The 16,113-nt window shown below is 35.5% G+C and overlaps 1 long non-coding RNA gene across 2 annotated transcripts; it reads right to left on the bottom strand.

Annotated features, from left to right (window-relative positions):
- Window positions 1–2,285: 2,285 nt before the first annotated feature.
- Window positions 2,286–14,135, bottom strand: LOC116573905. 2 transcript variants are annotated; one of them, XR_004279059.1, is made up of 4 exons: window positions 14,068–14,135; window positions 7,695–7,753; window positions 6,529–6,535; window positions 2,286–2,403 (listed from the first exon to the last, which is right to left on the bottom strand). It is a non-coding gene; the product is annotated as an uncharacterized LOC116573905 (long non-coding RNA). The 2 variants fall into 2 exon arrangements; XR_004279058.1 differs by lacking the exon at window positions 6,529–6,535.
- Between the last annotated feature and the right edge of the window lie 1,978 nt (window positions 14,136–16,113).

The following is a 16,113-nucleotide window of genomic DNA, read 5'->3' as shown; positions in this document are numbered from 1 at the left end:
TCTCTCTCTGCCTACTTGTGATTTCTCTCTGTCAAATAAATAAATAAAATCTTTAAAAAAAAAAAAAAAAGAAAGAAGGAGAGATTCAGGAGTTCAGTCTAGATCATGGATAAAAGCACACAGATGAGACAGGAAAATTTATTCAAAGCTGCACAGAACAAGGTGAGAATGATGCAGTGTTTGGCCCAACTGGTAAAATTATGTGTCCTAGCAATGTTGGCCTGCCAAAATATAAGTACTGAATTTTTTTTTTCCTATACCTCATTTGGGTTTACAATTCCAGTAAGAGAAAAATAAGTGTTTGGTGAAAATTTGAGAAGCATAACTTAGTTCTTTTATAATCTAAGGGTGATGTCAATGATTCTCTGCAGCAGAAAGGATAGAATGTATTTAATTTGATGGAAATAAAATTTTTAGGAAGGAATAATCTTATTAGAGCTATATTAGAGAAGAGATTGGCTGGTACTTAGTCCAGAAAATAACGGGAGTATTAAAATAATTTATTTATTTATTTATTTCTTTCTTTCTTTCTTTCTTTCTTTCTTTTTTCAGGGAATGAAGAAAACACTGTAAATTTCTTGAATACTTACCTTTCAGTTTATTTATCTGTTTCATAACGAAGCTTCATCTTGAACTTTTTCCTCCTAATCTGGTAGTTCTTGTCCCTTAACATGCTGGTATATTGTTATCTATAATTCATTAAACTACTGCTGTGTAAATATTAACTAACTTTTTTGAAAGTTCTAGAAAACAGAAATAATTCTCCCTTATGATAAAATTCATTGATTGCTTTTTTTTTTTTTTTACTTTTATTCCTAGTGCTGTATTTCAGTTCTGAAAAAAAAAATAAATAAGAACATAAATAAAGTGCTAGTCTATCTCAGGGTAAAGTAGGAAGAATAAAAGACAACTGAAAGCCCTGCTTTTTCTTGTCTCTTGTATGAAATGCAAATTTGTCCCATTTATCCTTGTAATTTCAGAAGGCTAAGTGTTACTTTGGTATGCCCCACTGAAACTTTTTATAAAACAGCTTTCTTCTTGGTATTATGGTTTAGAGGTTTGCATCTGGTTCTAGAAAAGCAGCATGACATTCATCTTGCACTCCTCTCTCGTAAGGGTCAGGGTACTTCCAATTTAAATAAAGTAGAAACAGGTAATGTTATGTTTAAAATTTTTCTAACCTGGCAATTATTCAAGAGTGGTCATTCTCTTATCTGTAATTTTGAAATAAAAATATTAAAATAAAACAAGTTAAAATGATGTGTTACTGGATATTATTTTTTTTTGTCAATAATATAAATATATTCTTTACACTAAATCAGAAGGTTTTTGTCGGGTAAGTTGGGCACCTTTTTATCTGCAGCAATAGCAATTGTCTGGCCTTGAAATAAATTCACAGTAACTACAGAGCATTATAGTCTAGGTGAGTGTGTATTCCTCGTGTTGGACATGAGTCCTGGGCTCTGCTGGAGAAGCTTAGATTAGAAGCGTTTCTCCAGAAGTGCGAGAGTGCAGTGGGAGGATTCGAGTGTTCATACCTTTTGCTGGTTTAACTTGAAGGCTTTCTCATCCTTAGCTTATGAAACTGTGTACTAAGAAAGGAAATTTCATGAGACGTGAAGGGGCTAGGTCAGTTATCAGAGATTTTTGAGTCTACAAAATCAAATTCAAATAAATGTAGGAGAGAAGTTCAAGCCAGCTACTAACAGATACATACTTAATGATTAAGGTTCTCTGTAGGCAAAGCCCTGTGCAGGGTGCAGGGAACAATCACAGATGAATGGACCATTTTCCCTGTCTTTAGGAAGCTTTAAAATTGTTGAAGGAGACAGCACCTATCCTCAGAAAGCATCAAACCCCAAAACAGGATGCGTAGCAAAAACAGACTTAAAAGGCATAAACAATACATTTTTGCACAGAATGTCTTAAACAATATAGCGTACAATGGCCTCTTCTGAAATAAAGGTGATGTCAGGTGTAAATCTAAACACCTTAAATTTTCACTTTAAATTCCTTTTTTTGTGTGTTTGGAATAAAACAAAAACTGTCCTCAGGGCACCTGGGTGGCTAGGTGGGTTAAAGCCTCTGCCTTGGGCTCAGGTCATGATCCCAGGGTCCTGGGATGGAGCCCCACCTCGGGCTCTCTGCTCAGCAGGAAGCCTGCTTCCTCCTCTCTCTCTTTCTCTGCCTACTTGTGATCTCGGTCTGTCAAATAGACAAATAAAGTCTTTAAAAAAATAGAGAGAAAAAAACGGTCCTCGAGCGTTTTAATATTCCATCATTTTTTAGTGCTGTACTTCATCATCATCAACTTGGTTCCTTTTCAATTTACTGAGGCTTCTCTGATTCTGAAAAGGAGTCGATATTATGCAATTTGGAGCACTTCGACAGTGACAAGGTAACCTGTGGCATGAAAGAGTTAATTAATCGTGTTCTCTGATGTGCCTTCTGATTTCTAAAGTGTTGCTTTGAATTTAATTTTTCCCAGTATGTGATTTCATTCATCTAGTAAATAATTTGAGAAGACTCAGGCTTAAGATACATATGAAGGAGAAAATACGCAACACAAGAAAGGCCCTGATTAAGCACAAAAGAAATAATGAAGACAATTGAGAACAAAGACTTCCAAATGTATTGTATCATGGAATCTTTTCAAAAAACCTACCATATCCTCTGTGAAAATTGTATGCAGAAATTCCTTCACTTGTATCCAGAAATACGGAGGATAGAGCCCTGCCATAAAATAAAATCTTTAAAAAAAAATAAAATAAAATAAAAAATAAACTGAGAGAATGGGAGAGCGAACTCTCCCACTCCTCTCCCACATCTTGTATATGAGAGACAATGATCTTTTGTGCCTTGTCATATAAGAGCTTTTAAATGATCTTATAACAGATGATTTTTATTTCTCTTTCCATATTCACCACTATACCATTCGGTATTATATGTGGTTCAGTTTCAAACAACCCCAATGTAGGGAAAAGACTTTATTGGAGAAGCACAGTTGGTCTTTATGCTTTCATTCAATGGATTTCAGGAAACATTAAATTCTGTTGAAAGCACTTAACAATGAGGGGCGCTCTTTGGGAATTAAGTTTCTTTGAGGGACATAGCAAATTTTGAAAAAATCTTATTTGGCCCATTAAATTAAGTATAGATCAAGTGTTATGCCAACAATGATCTATTCTCTGCTCTTTTATCTTCCAGTCAAGACTTTGATTGTGGGTTTTCCTATGTCTAAACCCAGAGAGACAGCACTGGGCCAGAGGATCAGTTAACATTTGCAGTTAGTATGAATTTAAAAGGGAGTCAAGAAAATCATACTCTTTACATGTAATTTTACAGTAAAACAATTTTACCCACCTTCATCATTTACCTTATTAAATGCGTTAGAATTTCAAATTCCTCAACATTTTAAATGTCTATTCAGAAGGTAAAAATAGGAGCACCTGGGTGGTTCAGTTATTAAGGAGCTGCCTTCGGCTCAGGTCATGATCCCAGAGTCCTGGGATCAAGCCCCACATTGGGCTTCCTGCTCAGCAGGGAGTCTGCTTCTCCATCTGACCCTAACCCTAATTGTGCTCTCTCTCTCTCTCTCTCAAATAAATAAATAAAATCTTAAAACAAAAAAAACAAAAAACAAAACAAAAAAAACCCCCAGAAGGTAAAAATAGTTTTATATGAATAATAAGGATTTGTTTTACTTTGAAACTAGAATGTTTGGCTTTATTTTGCTTTTTGTTTTCTTTTTATTTAAATTTCCATTAGTTAACAAACAGTATAATATTAGTTTCAGGTGAACAATATAGTGATTCAATAATTCTGTCCATCACCCAGTCAGTGCTCATCATGACAAAAGCTCTCTTTAATCTCCATCACCTGTTTCACCCATGCCCCCAACCACCTCCCCTCTGGTAACCATGAGTTTGTTCTCTATAGTCAAGAGTCTGTTTTTTGGATTGCCTCTCTTTCTCACTCTTTTTTCCTTTGCTTGTTTGTTTTGTTTCCTAACTTCCACATGGGAGTGAAACCATATGGTATTCAAATGGCTTTAAATCTCAGCTATTCCATGTTCTGTGATCTCAGGCAATTATCCTAAATATCTGTGATTCAGCTCTGTGACTGAAAAAAAATTGGAGAGAATAATAATACTATCTCCCACTTTGAAGGTTAAATTAGTGTATGTATGTGTGAGAGAAATGATGTGTATGTATGTGTATGACTATATTTGAGGGACAAAGACAGAATGAAAAAAAGAATTTACAAAAATACAGACATAGAATGAGCTCTTTCATTAAAACTCGGTTAAAAAAAAACAACCCTGTTTAGTAATTCAAATTACATATCACTCAACTGGTATTGGTGATCATCTTCTAAAGGAGGCTTATTCTGGTCATTTTAGTAATCTAACAATGTAATCCTTCATTCTATAAATTTATAAGACTTTTTTATTCTTCACTTCTAGCAATATGTTAAGGATCACTACATAATATTTATATGGACACATACATAAACATATACTGTTATTTTTACAGAAATGAAGCCCTTTTTGGTGTAAGTCTAGATATTAATATCTATATCTATCAATATCTGTATTTCAATATCCATATACATATTTTTCCTACTCCTGGATAACAAATTACCACGTTTATCAGCTTAAATGTAACACATTATCAGTAGGTCAGGAGTCTGAGCTTAACTTGGATGGGCCCTCTACTCTTGGGAGTGAGCAGGGGGCTGATGGGGGGTTAGGGTCCCATGTGACAAGCAAGATTGACTTTCAAGCTCATGTTCTTGTTAGTGGAATTCAGTCCTTGCTGCTGCATATCTCGTGGTGGCTTGTTTCTTTAAGACTGGCAAGAGAGTCTGATTTCAGTTCACTTTACCCTCTCTTAAAGGTTTTACCTGATAAAGTCGGGCCCACCAAGAATAATCTTTTCATTGAATTAAAGTCAATCAATCAGCAATTTTACTTATACTGCAAAATTCTTTCACCTTTGCCATCTGATGAATCATAATCATGCAGTGATAGCCCATTATCTTTGCCATATTCTATCAGGTGAAAGTAATTGAAAGTTTCTACCTATACTCATAGGGAATGGGATTATACAGGGTCATGTCATTGTGGGTCATCTTAGAATTCTGTCTATCACAGCTTTTCTGCCATCTGGATTAGTTTATTGAACTTCTTGCTTCACTGGTTATTGAGTTTGTCACTGTGTTCTGACTCAGCTTTTTTTTTTTTTTTTTTTCTTTGCCAGTTTTGATTTAGGCCTTTTTTTTTTTTTTTTTGAGATTTTGTTTATTTATTTATTTATTTATTCAAAAGAGGGAGAGAGAGAGGAAACAAGCAGACAAGGGGGAGGAGCAGATGGAAAAGAGCAAGCAGACTCCTTTCAGAGCCCAGAGTCCAACTGGGTCCAATCCTATGACCAGAGACCACCTACCACCTGAACCAATATCAAGAGTCATTTGCTTAACTGCCTGAGCCAACCAGGTACCTCAAAGTAGGTTTTTGAATGAACACATAAAATTATACAAGTAAAAATACTGTTACAACATGTGTTACTATTGTGAAGTGTTAGGCAAGTCTCAACTGTGTGTCTACTTTATATATGCTTATCCTGGAGTAAAGGTCAAACAATAGCATGTAAAGTTATAGCACATCATGTCACTTTCATCTTAGATAATTTAACAATGATTATAAATTTTTGGTGCTTTTTGTCTGACTATTTTGTCAAATAATGAAATCAGTTGCTAGGTATTATTAGTGATTTAATTATGTAGAGTTAATCATTTGTTACTATCCTCTCAAGCATCTAGACCAGTTTAATTGAAGACTACACTCAGGTTTCAATGGGTGCTGATAAAAAGAAAGAGGATTTGAAACTACTTGTCTCTATGAATTAGATTTCTCCAAAGGGCAATTCAAACAAGATAAAGAAATGGCTGACATATCATCAAAATAATCCCAGAACCCTAGATGACCCTATGTGGCCATTATTTTCTATGTATGTTATTCATTAGAAAGATTACAAATATATCCATAAAGATAAATATACGGTCATAAGATTCTGCATCTATCAGTGGCAGGGACAGTGAAGAGATGAGTATTTTGAATGAAGTATCCCTTGATTAAAGGGTCTAATGTTTTAAAAAAAAAAAAAGTTTGAAAACCACAAAATAGTTCTAACAAAATGTAATCCAAAGAGCAAGACAGAGGAGTATTTTCTTTATTTTTTATTTTTTATTTTTTATTTTTCAGAGGAGTATTTTCTTTCTTTTAAAAAGATTGAAATGGAAACTCTAATGAAATACATGGAACTCAAGCACTATGAAGATCAATAGTAATTATGTTTATAAAAATGGCCCTAAAGTACTAAGAAATTCTCAAGTGTCTTTTGAATAGTCAAAGACATTTAAGAATAATTTAACTTAGTTTTGACATTCCGTGCATTTCAAATATTTTAAAAATTCTTTTAGAATTTTATTATCTAAAATAGGAGAATCATGAGGCAGTCTACTTACTCTCTTGCTATGGTCAACATCCAAGTGGTTGAAAAAAAGACAGGAAAAGAGAAAGGAAACAGAGAGAATATGAGAAACTTTTCAATTTGGCTATATTTTTTCACAGTTGGGGCTCTGATTTGGGATGATTTGTTGTACTGTTTCTTCTAGCCTCATGAACCATCTTGGTGCTATAGCCACAGAAAGTCAAATTTATTTACATTATTTGGATTAGTCAAATTCTTTATTTGTCCATCTAGTGAAATAATTGCTTTTGGCATTTTTTAAATATTATTTTTATTTATATGTTTGTTTGTTTGTTTGTTTATCTATTTGAAAAAAAAGGGGAGGAGCAGAGGGAGAGGGACAAGTGGACTCTGCACTGAGCATGGAGCCAGATATGGGGCTCGATCCCACGACTCTGAGATCACTACCTGAGTAGACACCAAGAGTCGGGTACTTAATTGACTGAGCCACCTAGGCATCCCTAACACGTTCTTAGTAATTCTTTCTGTGTTTTTTATTATGCCTTCTCTCTCTGTGTATCTCTTTCTATCTCTCTATATCTGCCTCTTTGTCTCTTTGTCTCTGTCTGTCCATCTCTCTCACACATGTTAAGACCATGTGGAAGAACCCTGCCCTGTGGATGAATTTTCTAAGATTTACATTTTCTTTTGAGCAGTCAAACAGGCTTGACAATGTTGTACTCCCTCTTTGATAACAAAATGACAGCCTAATTAAATGTACAGAATAAAAAAGGCACTCACGCCTTATAGCGTTCTTTTCTGTTGATATTGGAAAGATGTGGTTTTCCAGTGCACTATTCTCAGTTAGCATTTGGGTGGGTAAGCAATCAGTGGTCTTTGTTTTGTGTTTTTTTTTTTTTGACAGCAATGCATTATATGGGAGAGATAGACTCAGTTCTAATTCCTTACCCTTTCTCCAAGTTTTATAACTAAATAACCTTTTTAAATAAAATATTGCAACAGTCCTGCATTTTGAGGATGAAAGTGCTGTTTTCTAAAAGGTCAATTCAATCTGGGAAATGTTTTCGGTTTAGACAATACATTATACACTGTAGAAACCCGTGGCAATTTTCAGCACCACTAACAACGGGAAGTAAATTTCAGTCATTCACAGTAAGATGGCAATGTGGTGACATTTGAAGCCTGGACGTGAGCTCTTACATTCATTGTAGGTGACTGACTGCTGTGTGGCAGAGGCCTTTTCCAACTGCAGATGAATTCTAGATATAAATGAAAAAGATGATCGGAACGATTTACAAAATGAGTGAGACCCCATCATCTGAGTGACAATATTCTTCCTTTACAGCAGGCAAGGATTAAAATACATCAAATTAATAAATCCCTAGGAAACCAATAATCTCACATTTGCTGAACAATTGTATCTTCTAGTAGTTATTATCTTTGAATTACAGTGAGCCACTATCTTTGTTTCATTTTCCAGATATATGTCCTTGTCCATCAAAAACTATGGCAGTTGCGCTACACAGCCAGGCAATAAATTTACGAAACATCTCTCTGAAGTGCATGCTTGTTTCATAATCCTGATTCCATATCTTTATTTACTTCAAAATATATGGAACTGTCAGCACGAGGGTCAGGAGATTACAGCACTTTCTTTGTTTCTTTGCTAGTGTTTTTATTTAACTTGAAAAATAAGCTGTAACACCAAGGGAGTGATGAAATAAAGGATATATAGAGTCATGATGGCATAAAAATAGTAAACACACAACTACAGATAAACTGTAAGAAAAATCGTCATATGGAATCATAAAAAAGAAATGTTTACTTCAGTAACTCGCGCAAGGAACTCGTATACAGGTAACTCACACACCATCTTTATTCAACTTGTAGGAAATATGAAATGATATGCAAGAGCTTTAACATAAACAGAAAAAGTTTCTCTTCTTTCTGAAATTTCTCATGCTATTGCCTGGCTTTGACCTTAAGACATTCTGTACTGTGAGTATGATTCTCTTTTATAGTTGGTGATGGACTGATTTAGCATCTAATCTACCTGGGCTTAGAAATAGCAAACCTCATAGGATATAGCGTGTTACTTAAATGGCAGGGAAAAACTATCAATAAATACGTTGGCAATTTTAAATTCAGGAGCAACTCCTTGTGAAACCAACAGAAGTAGACAAATGGGCATCAGCAACACATTCTCACTTTAGAGTGCCTTGACTGGGAACTACTTACCATTTTAGAGTTTGAAATATCCTTTAACTTAATTCTATTAATTAAGAAAGCATGCCTTTTTAAATGTCTTTGATAAATATGATACTACATGACTTAAATATGTTGAAATCAACTTAACGGCATGGTGAATTTCCTAAGATGATGGAAACCCATCAACTCTACATTTCTATGATTAATTTTTATCAATATTTATGGGGTTGGGGAGGGGGTCTGGGGATATTTGTTGCTGCTTTATGTTATTTGATTTTTAAAATACTGCTGTCATCATCCATATTTTACAAATATGCATTTATAGCTTCTGATTTTTCACTCCAAATGTAAATCTGTATAATATTTTTGCCAATTTTTTACTCATCTATATAATTTTTAGAAGATGTTGGCTTTCAAAATTTGCCAAGGCTTTCCATAACAGGAGTAAATACACTAAACATCCTTTAGGCTCCTCTGATAATTTATCAACATTTCCCTAGGACCAAGGAGAATTATTCAATTTCTTGGAGCATTGGTTTGTAAAGATTCTGGTTCACAACCTTATTATCTGGTTTCACCACTTACATTATGTTCTGTGTCTTTGGGGAAGCTATGTTGGGCATTCAATACAGTTAGAGGTGAGTATAATTTTCATTCACAAGCAAAGCACAAAAAAACGAAATGCCTGGAGGCCCTTTGTTCTCCATACTTAGAACTAAGTAAAGTGTTCTGAGATTCTTATGGGACTTTCACGTCAAAGCTGCACTTATAATTTTTTTCTGAGCAAAATGCAATTGGTTTAGGAGCAGTTAAAACTGCTCCTAATTAATCATGAGCTTTTGGTCCATTTTTACTCATCAGTTATATTATTCTCCAGAACTTAGCCCTGCCATTTTAATGTTTCTAGTATGCCATGGTCCAAGTGTTTGTGTTCTCCCCAAATTCGTATGTTAAAACCTAATGCCCAAGGTGAGGATATTAGGAGTTGGAGCCTTTGGGAGGGGGATTAGATCATGATGGTGGATCCCTCATGAATGGGATTGGTATCCTTGTTTAAGAGGTCCATCCTTACCAAAGAAAGCTCCCTCACCCCTTCTGCCATATAAGAACACAAGGAAAATTCTGTAACCTGGAAGAGGTCCCTCATTAGGCCATGGGACGCTCTGAGCTTGGACTTTAGCTTCCAGAACTGTGAGAAATTTCTGCTATTGATAAGCTATGGAGTCTGAAGACTGCTAAGTCTAAGACAGTTGGATAACTAACTAGTATTTAAGGCTTAATGAAATGCAGAGAGAACTAAGGACTCTTACTTTCCCTTATCAATCTCCTATCTCCTGACCTTTCAGGATCTCAGTAAGTGGCAGCATCTTTATCTACCACATCATCTTTTATTCTGCCCTACCTCTCCTCTCCATTTCCAATTCAAGGCGTTGTTCTTTAGAATTTACCTCTAAAATACATCTTGGGTTTTATTGTCACCACTGCCTGGTTCAGAATACCACCATCTCTCTTCTAGATGTCTACAATGATCTCACCTGGTTTCCCTTTGTCCATTCTTGCCCTCCAGTGGACCCTCTGCTCTTTCTGCAGATTAAATCTTATCAAGCCACCATTCAATTTAAAACTTTCTAGCAGATTTTCATCATACTTAAAATAAAACCCAAATCATTTAAGGTGTCAAGTACCTTTCTCATCTTCCTCCTCTGCCTCCTATTTGCCATATTCTGGCCACCCAGGCTTTTCTGGGCTGAAACACATGAAGTGGGCTCCCCTTTCAGGACATTTATAATTGTTGTCCTTTTCAGAGTAGCTACTCAATTCACCCTCTCTCGCATCACATTTTATCTTCTTATTAGCATATGTCTGTTCTTAGCACTATGTCTTATTAGATTATTTAAAAGAATATGAACTTCTTGAAATCAGCAATTACATCTATTACGCTCTACATTGCTTATCTAATACTTGGAAGATATTGAGTAAATATTTGTTTACTGAATGATTAACTCACAAAATTCATTTTGGGGCCATTTGGGAAAAGAAACATTGTTTTTCAAAGCACTGCACGTGTTTCATTTCAGGAAACTAATAGATTCAAGGGAAAGCCTATTGAATTGAGAAATGCAATATGTTGGCAGAGTTGCATATACATCTCTATAGAAAATCTACTTTGTAAAAAAGGAACTAAAATTATTAAATTGTTAATTCCATCCTCAAAATTGAATTACTGCTTGCAGCGATGCACTTGAGTTTTAAAAATAATAAACATAGTAAAATATCTTATTGAATGGAAAGTGTTTTCTTAAGGAATATGATAAACTGAGCAAACAGAAAAAAAAATCTTTGTGTCTTTCATCTGTGCTAAGAACGTACTGACACTTGTAACTTGCATAAACTATTGTTCTTTTAATTTCTGATATTGTCAATAACATGATTAACTATGCAATCTTAAGTTAATGCTGCATAAACACTTATCTATTTAAAACTTGTTTTTTAAAAAATAAAAATATTGCTGCTGAAGGAAACATTTTTAAAGGAAAAATACAATTATTATATAAATGTGTCAATGCAAAAGGGTGTGTCTTGGCACTTGGCAGCTACGCAATGAAGAATTAGAGATCACTGCGCTGAGTGAAAGGAGAAAATCATTTTACTAAGGCCAGGACACTCACAAGGTCGGGGAGCAAGCAGGCCCAGAGGCCTGCCCTGGGGTTTTTTTCCTTTTATGTGTGTGCGTCATGGATAGGGTGGTATCTAACGGAGGCAGCTTCCAATCCTTTGGGGGACCCTGCCTATAAACTGGGAGGGGAACATTATGACTCTAAACGTTTACACAGGAACCCAGGGGAGTGGCTATAACTGCAATGCAAAAGCATTACAATGAATGAAGGGGTTACCCTGGGGGCAGAGATGGGAGAGGAGAATGTCTACACTGTACCTGCCTGTATTGCTCTGTTTGCCCCAGGGTCTTGGAAGCCACAGAGTCAGCATGTGGTAAGTTACGGAGTCAGGATGTTGTGCTCTCAGACTTCTAAGGTGAACCTCGTTTTCACCATCCTTGCTTCTACCTCATGTCTAACTAACTGCCTATTCTACCATTCCTACCTCAAGAATTTAGGACCTGGCAATCTTTCAGGTTAAAGGATAAAGTTTCCTTAGGACTTTCTTTCCACTGCTCATTTCTAGCTTCTTCTACCTAACAAATATTATATGCTAGGTAAAATATGTTGTTGAATTTTGTGCCTAAAATCCTTTTACCTACTTAATAACTTCATTATGAATCTCATTTGAAACATATCTGTTTTACTTCTTTTAGTCTACATGAAATACTTGATGTAGCTCTAAAGCAAATCATGCTATACTGAGACTTTAACTTCTAAGATGGGTAATATGATGAGATAGCTAATCTATATTTATAACACTGTCTATATAATACTATATATGCATTGTATGTAGATGGTATGTCTATCACATACTAAATGGTATTATGTAGGTAAACAATACGTATAAAAATCTTTCTACACAGAATAACTGATTTAAAAATGCATCAATCTCTGTGTTGAAATGAAGTGTTTCGTTTTAACATAAATAAAATCATACTTAAGGAGAAGTTTCCAGCTAGATGGATTTAAAGTGCTGAATATATTCAATTCAAAATAATATCTGGATTTGAGCCTAAAGCATTTTCAATAGATCTCATATTGGACAAAATTCTATAATCTTTATACCAGTGCTTCTTGGTATTTTGTTCGTCTAAGAGGAGGTGACATATATTGATAGAAGTTTTCAAATTGTCACCATTAGCTAAGCAACTAAATCCAATAGTATTTTTGTCTTTAAAGAAGATTTAGGCTAGCACATTATTGTTTAGTAACCATGCAAGAAGTATTAATCATAAACTACATTGTTTCTCACTTTGTCAGCTCAGAACCTGTTTCTATTATTAAATAACCTAGACATTTTCCTTTACCAGTGAAACCTTACCTTGACCTTATTGAATTTGCTTTCTGAATTTGCTACTTTTTGCTTCAAGGACTCTGTGAAGATGAACCAGTGAGAGGCTTCAATTGTATATTATAGAAATTGACATCAACCTCTACTCACCATCTGCTGTTTTTTATTAAGCAAGTTGAGTACTAACTTATTTGGCCATTCTTGACCCTAGTAATTCCATGATCTATTAGTCATTGCCATAGATCTCTGTGGATGTAGACACTGATTATTGCCTTTGTGGCTTTAATGCCTATTATAGTAATTATGGCTTCTTTGTCTCTGATAGTTACTTGATACGGATAGTAGGGAGTTTTTGTTTTTGTTTTCTAACATCTATTAGAGGTGACTCCAGTTTACCGAAGTCAGTTACCACTGTGCTTCTCAAAAATGCCAGCTGTTCCATTAATACACGTGACACTGGATTCTGAAGGAATGTAGTCTGAACCCTCACAAGAGAACATGCATTCTGGAATCTTTCACTAAAAAAAAAAAAAAAATCCCAATTCTCTCTCTCTCTCTCTCTCTCTTTTTTTTTTTTTTAACATAAGCTCTATGCCCAACGTGGGTCTCATGAACCCAAAATCAAGAGTCTCATGCTCTACCCACTGAGCTAGCCAGGCACCCCAATTCTTATATTCTTGTATTTTTGAGACTTGTTATACATCTTATAATTTGCTGAAAATATTTGGATCTCTCTCCTAATTCACTATGGCTTGTCATTCCTCTGACGTTTTAGAGAGCCATTCAACAAAATGTTGAAATCAATTTAGATCCCCTTGCCAGAATTCTGAATTTCGAATCATGTTTACATGCTCTCACATTTTTAAAACTTCTATTAAGCCTTAAATTTTTTATCTTTTGTTACAACATTCTCATTATCCAATCCCAAATATGTTTACTGTGTTACTGACACTATATTTTGGTTAGGTCCTGAGATTCCCTCAACATGTGGGGAGTTCCTCTCAGAGTTCTGATCCTGCAAAGACCTTGGCCTAGTTACCAAGGTGGAAACACTAGGGGCGGAAACACAGAATCTGAAGAGAATAAAAATCTCCAATGAAGGCATGTCTTTGGGAGAAGTGAAGAGCACTGTTCTTCCTGGCCTGAAAGGTTCAGATGGTGTGAGGAGCACATGGGTTTCAGGCTCAGCCAGTCAAATGTTCCTGCACAGAAGATAGAAATTTCCAGGATCTGCTTTGCTTTTCTTATAGAGCCCTGACTGAGACTTTGGAGGCTTCTCAAAGCTATATATTCTGTTTCCTTTGAGGCTCTTTATAGCTTTGTAAATAATGGGTTCAATTTTAAATAGTTTGGCTTGTGCCTGCAAGAAATGAGTGTCTCCTTCAAAATTGCCCATTTTCTCAGACCATCTTACCTTAGCAGGTGGCTTTCCTGACCACCCTACTCTTTTCCAGGACCTCCTAATGCAGTTATAAGGATAGAGCACAATTTATAAATAATCATTGTTTCCATATCATTTCATCACACCAGTTACCTTTTGTGCTGCTTCCTCTGTCACGGGCAACACATCATAATTAGCCTCAGGCAAAAGCACAGTAATTATGATGTCACTGCATGTCAGGACTTACCACAACCTCACTGACCACCAGCAATTAAGTCTTTATTGCCATTGCATTGGTGGGCAATCTGGCTTCGCTATTGTTCTATGTCAGCTCCTATCAACAGTGCTAAGTGGAGTCTCTCGTTATCATATACAGAGAAGCCTGAGAATGGGAGGCGCAGAATGAGAGCATCATGTGAGGCACTGTGAGTTTGTGCTTATACAAAACTAATCAGAGACCTCACATGTGAAACAAGTACAGTTGAGGTAGTTAGAATATGAAGTGGTGTAAAAGAGCTGCCTGATTCAGTTAGGATCTCAAACATACCTCATTAGGGGCGCCTGGGTGGCTCAGTGGGTTAAAGCCTCTGCCTTTGGTTCAGGTCATGATCTCAGGGTCCTGGAATAGAGCCCCACATGGGACTTTCTGCTCAGCAGGGAGTCTGCTTCTCCTTCTCTTTCTGCCTGCCTCTCTGCTTCTTGTGACCTCTGTCTGTCAAATAAATAAATAAATTTTAAAAAATACCTCATGAGTGTATTTAAGGAGACGTGATCATAATATGAGGGATTCTTCATCTTATAATGTCAAGCGAGTAAAAGCGATATGAAATTTCATACATGTTTAATACATATTGGAAATACTAACTGCTTTTTTTTTCTGCCAAAATGACCTCATTGTATCTTCACTACCAAGATCATTTCTTGAGCCTATTCTTTCACTGAATTAAAAGCATTCCATACCAAAAGATAATGTAGAATAATCTTTATAAATATAGCAGGGTCAGATTTTTTGAAAGCTGAGATTTCTGAATTGCATGGGTATTTTGAAATTGAAAATAGTTAAACCCTGGAGGAAGCCAAATGTAGGTTTTATGCAATTAATAATAAATATTGGAGAAACTCATGTCCCTAATTTCAGACTTGATCAATTTTTCTGAGCTGGGGAAGGAGCTTTGAAATGATAGACAAAGTGAAGACATAAAAATATGCAAAGAATATAGATAGCTAAAATCATCAGAGTTATTCCACAAGGAAGACATCTATCCCCAAAGGAGTGGCCAAACTTTTAAGTTTTGCAATCAGAAAATTGAAGGTAGCTAGCTATCCAGGCTGAAACTTTAAGGAGCAGCATGCCTGAGGCTCTGGTTTATACATAGCATGTTCCATCTGCAGTTAAAAAACGACATCAGCACATCCATATTATCTCCATATTACCATATTACTTTCCAACAAGGCAGAATACAGTGGACAAGGCTTACTACAGTACCATTTTATGTGTATTTGGGACCATCTCAAGGGAAATCCTTTCAGTTGTGATTGAGAAGCAATGAGCTGTTTTTCCTATCCAGTTTAAAATGAAATGGGTGTGATTCTAACGTATTATAAATTTAATAGCATCTCTTTCCCCTGGTGAAACAAGACCTAAGACAGAATGGTTATGTCTTCATAGTTTCTCAGGGAGGTTATGGACACATCCACCTGTTCTCACCAAACGAATAGTCTGGAGGGCGCAGGGAAGTTATATGCTAGCCTACTGAAAAAGAAACTGAGATTGACTTGTTTTACCCAAAGGGGACCAAGTATAAGCTTGAAATAGCTACATCAAGTTTTCTGTCATCAGGCAGAATAGAGGCTAGAGTTAGAAGTGAAAGTCTGTTACGAAGAAACAAAAAAATATACAATTATTTCACACTTGAGTTCTCATGAATGTAAAATTCATATTTGCTACATTTAGTAAGATGTCAACTATGGAAAAACATGCGTATTAAGATATAGGAGAAACTACAATTGAAATCAAGAGGTTGCATTTATCTTCCAAATTTTATAATGCAAATACATTCATTTTATTATCAGAAGAAG

Source organism: Mustela erminea, chromosome 15 (assembly GCF_009829155.1).
Source record: "Mustela erminea isolate mMusErm1 chromosome 15, mMusErm1.Pri, whole genome shotgun sequence".
Classification (NCBI taxonomy): domain Eukaryota; kingdom Metazoa; phylum Chordata; class Mammalia; order Carnivora; family Mustelidae; genus Mustela; species Mustela erminea.
This window is presented reverse-complemented; position numbering and strand designations above follow the sequence as displayed.